Here is a 5,221-nt window from a genome sequence, read left to right on the forward strand (position 1 = left end):
CAGAATCATACACAATAAACTATTGACTTTTTATTCATAAGTTAAAAATATTCGATAGGGTCATTGGCAAGCTGTGAGAATATCCAACATTTCACTGTAAGAAATGAGTGGTATATAAAATGACTCTGAAGAATACTTTGTGGGTATTTATTTGCTTATAATTTAAATATTTTTAGAATTCATGTAACCATCCTTGCTACTCACCCTTTAACTCCTCTCAGGGCTTCCTAGTTCTCCCTCAAGTTTGTGACCTCTTCCTTAACTATTATTGCTACATATATACATCTCTCTGTCTGTGTATGCATATACATATATATGCATACATATATACACTACTTACTGAGTCCATTTAGTATTGCTTTCACGTATGTGTGTTCAGGGCTGACCACTGAGTATTGGATAACCTATCAGGGAGTTTGTTTGATTCTTTCTCAGCAGCCATCGATAGCCTGTAGTTCTTCATCTAGAGACCTTGTAGAATTTCCCACATCCTTGTGCTTATTTAAATGTAGATAAAACTATTTCAGTAATTGCAAATACTTTAGAGACTGAGACAGAAGCATGACAAGTCTGAGAACATTCTGTATAACAGCAAGATCATGTCTCAAAGTAAATCAAAATTCAAAGAAATAAATACACATAATATAAATATGAGCATATGTGTATGATGATACAACAAAAAATCACAGTACCAGGCATGGAAAGTGTCCCTTTGAGGTATTGGTCAAAGAAACTCCAAAAATAATGCAGGCTATTGTCCAGTCCTTAATTGTGCTTCCCAGAACTTGAAGGCGAGACGTACTTTGAAAGGCATGACATACTTTGAACACAGGACTTGGAGCAATTGAGCTGGAACTAATCTGGAAGCCTCCTCCCTGAAAATTAGCTCTCATAGCATCAGAAGATATTATGGAAGTTGCAAAGGAGAAAATCAGAGACCTGACCCAGCTATAGTTTACTAACCACAACAAAGACATCCAAAAAACTAGCTCTACTGGTTTGTTGGAGTATGTTAGTTTGCTTTGATAAACAGCTTTTTAGGACACAAGATGGCCCCCTAACCACAGGGAACCAACTACCCTTGCCTCACAGGGCTGATCACATGATTTACAGAAATTCTAGTCTCAATCAGTAAAATGAAACTGTAAACCGAAACCTAAGCTGTCTGCTCATGTATGACCTGATCATTGTACTCTCTCCTGAATGACTTAAAAACCCTATATAAGCTCACTATTTCCTCAATAAAGTAGATCCATGTCTCTGAACCCAGTCTCCTGTGTCTGAATATGGCACTGCTGACACAGCCTCCTCACCAGCCCTGGGGTCCAGGATTGGGTGGCGGCAGGGTCGGCGACCGTGAATGTGGCCCAAATGGACAGCAGTAGCCAGCACTCAAAGTGGGGCCCTTGCGGACTCGGTCTTTAGTTTGGGCTGTCGCCCCTGTCTGTCTCTGCCTATCATCTCCTTCAACAGTTTCTGAGTCCCTCTGGGCATGTCTTTCAGGGTGAGTGACCTCCAGTATGAGGAAGAGTCATCCAGCTGCCACAGGCCCCCATGCCACAGTGCTGGTTTCTCTCCTCAGGAGCAGGCAAATTAAGGTAACAGAAAAGAATGTAGTCAAAGTGCTAGATCAAGTTTTGACTCTTGCCCCTTGTTTTTCAGAGTCCTGCTGCTGGGATCCTGAACAATGGGCTCATGTGTTATTCTTAGCTAGAAAGAAAGAGGTCAAGGAGGGGCGCCCGCAATCTGGGCCGTTCTACCCCATTGTAACTGCCATTCTGGCCTCTCTGCAGTGAGTTCCCCCTGATGCCCCTGAACAAGATTATCTTATTTTAAAGGAGACAGATAAACAAATTCAACAGCAGGACCCTGTGAACAGCTCACCCCAAGAGCTCCTGTCACAGTGAAACTAGCAGAGCCTTGCTCTGACAAAAAGGCAACATCTACTGCTGAGGATTCAGAAAATGGGAGAATAGGGTCTGAGGACTCTACTAATAAAAAAGCAGGAAGTCACACCATCCTCTGCTCTGCCGTTACAGGGCTTTAGCCATCTGCCTCCGTCCTGTGCCAGCTGTGGGGAGCTCCTCCCCTTTGCCCCTCTCTGGGAGAGGAAGACTGGAAGCCCCTTCCCCCACCCTCCTTTCTGTCTGGTTCAGAGGACAACACCACACAGTTCTTTCCTGTTATGATTGCTCAGGGCCAACAAACCCCAAATGTCTGGAATCCATATTCCCATGACACCTTAAAAAAATTGTGCAAGGTGGCACTTGAGGATGGTATCCATTCCCCCTGGTTTAGTCAACTTTTAGATACAATCAGCCATGCAGCCAATACACCTTATGATTGGCAGCATATTTCCTGTGCCTGTTTGCAGGGAGGTGACTTCCTTTTATGGAAGGCTGCTTATCAAGATGAGTGTGAACAACAACAGAGTGCAATAGATGTACCAATGTTAAAAATATAGGGTTTTATGTCCTAGTAGGGCATCCACCAATCACCCACATAAACTTCCTATGTAAAACTGCTTTATGTGAAGCATGACCTACAGAAGGAATAAAGGGCTTAACATTGGACAAAATCCAGTAAGATTCAGTTGAAGGAACATTCAAGAGCAATCAGGACCTTGCCAACTATCCTTTCGGGCACACAGTTTTTCTCCTGTTAGGTCACAGTAGCCATGACCTGGACTGCCACAATTGGCTTTACAGTAAGGAATATCACATGCTTCCCCCTTCCAGTATTTATAACATCACAATACACTTGACTTTCAAGAGAGACACTAGTTGTACACTTTCCATGACCAGAGCAATTGTTAGGACAAGGACTGATTTAATAAAAAAATGTTAAAACCTGTTAGATTATACACAGCATCACTGAAAAAGTCTAATAGTGTATAGCCAGATGTAACAACTTCAGGCACAGTTTCATTTCCTCTTACTTCAGGGACAACCAAACCAGTAAGTACAGCTATTAAAGGTTCATATATGAAATCTCCATCATAAACATACATATGATCTCAGCTACATTCTGTAGCAAAATGATTGAATCTTAACCTTAACACTGCATTTGGGCAGCCTTCAATTAACCATGTACATTTAGTTTTATATTTATAGTTAATTGGACCATCTGTTAAATATCCAGAAGTTTCTGTTAACTTGAACCTGCCCTGGCAGTGCTGGCACTGGTCTCCCACCCAGCCCAGGTTGCACAGGCAGGTGGAGTTGACACAGCAGCCCAAAAAGCAGGAGCCACTCTGCTCACAGTGCTTGGACTGGGACTCCTGCACGTAGAGCGCCAGGTAGAGGAAGCCATAGCACAGCAGCCAGCTGTGCCGTCCAGCAGCCCAGAAGAGGCGCCCCCACAGACCCCCACCGGCTGAGCCCTTCACAGCCCCAGGGTGGTGCTCCGCGGGGGAGCCAAATGGGCTCGAACCCCAGGCTGCATCTTCCCAGATTCCCAGGCAGGGATGCGGAAGCTGTGAAGGAGAGTTCCAGCTGCCACATCCCTGGCTCCTCAGCGGCTCCTCAAGGGCACCTGCCCCAGTCCAGCTGTCCAGTCAAGAGCTCTGTGTCCCAGCTGTGGCACCCACTCCTTGGATGCCTCCAGCGGCACTCAGGCATTGCCACCCGGTCACTTGACCTTGTCCTCTATGGGTCACAAACCCACAGCCACTGCAGCTCCCAGAGCTGAGCTGCAAACTGGCAGTGTCCAGTGCTCCAGAGGGGACCCAAGGGGGAGGGACCTGACTGAAAAAGGCCCCCGCTATAAGGATGCCAATTTTATACAAGCTCTATTTATCCTAAATTTCCTAAAATTTGAATCCAATGGCCTCCCACAAGCAATAAAGCTTTGAGGGGCATTCATTCATCCCACACCTGTCCCCATGGTGAGATGAAAGGACCCCTTCACAGAAGAACAGAAGGGCCCACATTTGTTGTTAACATAAGGGCAAGGCTATGCTTGTATCTTTCCAGATAATGTTCCAGCCCCCATGTAGATCCTGGCCCAAAACATTAGAGTTGCCTGTGATGCAGCCAACTCCAGAGATATTGACCTCAAAGACAGTGACAAAACCAGAAACCTAACCCACGGAGAAAGGATCCCAATGCTGCAAGCCCCGGAACCAGAACACCTACCTCCCCTCTAATGAATCTTACTTATGAACTCCTCCCGATGCCTGGTGGGCTTGTTCTTTTGGACTCACTCCTTGTATTCACTTAATCACTCTCAACCGTTCTGCCCCCTCATGGTAACTGCTAGCCCAGATAACCCCCAAAGTCAACCTTTATTCAGGGAACGAGATGCACCTTAAGCTTTCCCCATTGGAACATTCATGCCATAAGAGGACAGCTGCCCTGGTGATTGTTGGCACCACTCTTTTGGGGATCAGTGTTAGGTGCCCTAGGGTTAGGAATGTCATCAGTGATCCTACAGGACAAAAGTTATAATGCCCTTAGTATGGCTATTTATTCAGACTTAAAAGAATTACAAACTGCTATAGAACATCTTGAGAGTTCCCTGTCCTCCCCTGCCAAGGTCACCTTACAAAATAGGAGGGGCCTGGACCTCTTGCTCCTTCAACAGGGAGGATTATGTGTTGCTCTAGGAGAACAGTGCTGCTTCTATGTTGATCATTCTGGTTTCATAAGGGACTCCATGAGCTTGGTCCACAAAAGAATCTTAGCGAGAGAACAGACAAGGATAAAGAACCAAAACTGGTATGAGTCACTATTCCAGTCTTCTCCTTGGCTCACAACATCCTCTCTGCCTTAATCCAACCTCTGGCCTTGCTCCTTCTCACCTTAACCTGTGGTCCAATTCTTTTAAGAGCCTTACTTAACTTTATTAGAGCCCGGCTTGCTATGATTCAACTAATGATGGCACTGCCTCACTTCTTATGCCCTACCCCAAGTCATGCCCATACCCATGCTTAAAAAAGATAAAAATCATGGCCACAGCAATACAACAGGCCTAATAGAGCTTGATTTGTCCTGCTGGAAGCCTTTCTGGGGACTACCTTGGCTCAGACAATGTGGATGTTGATCTTAGATAGTCCTGGACTGAAAATATATTTGAAGGCCCTGGCTCAGATGAGATGATGCCAACAGGCTTGTCTGTTCAGGTCTTGTGAGCACACTCCAAGATGGTCTAGCCATTGCCCCAAATTGCTTCATCCATTAGACCTCTTCCTTCTTCATATCGCACCTGCCTTGACATGGCC

At 45.4% G+C, this 5,221-nt stretch overlaps 1 pseudogene; it reads right to left on the reverse strand.

Moving 5' to 3' along the window:
* Nucleotides 1-2,468: 2,468 nt before the first annotated feature.
* Nucleotides 2,469-3,444, reverse strand: LOC103727359 (annotated as a pseudogene).
* Nucleotides 3,445-5,221: the final 1,777 nt, after the last annotated feature.

This window comes from Nannospalax galili, unplaced genomic scaffold, assembly GCF_000622305.1.
Source record: "Nannospalax galili isolate Female #2095 unplaced genomic scaffold, S.galili_v1.0 scaffold87, whole genome shotgun sequence".
Classification (NCBI taxonomy): Eukaryota; Metazoa; Chordata; class Mammalia; order Rodentia; family Spalacidae; genus Nannospalax; species Nannospalax galili.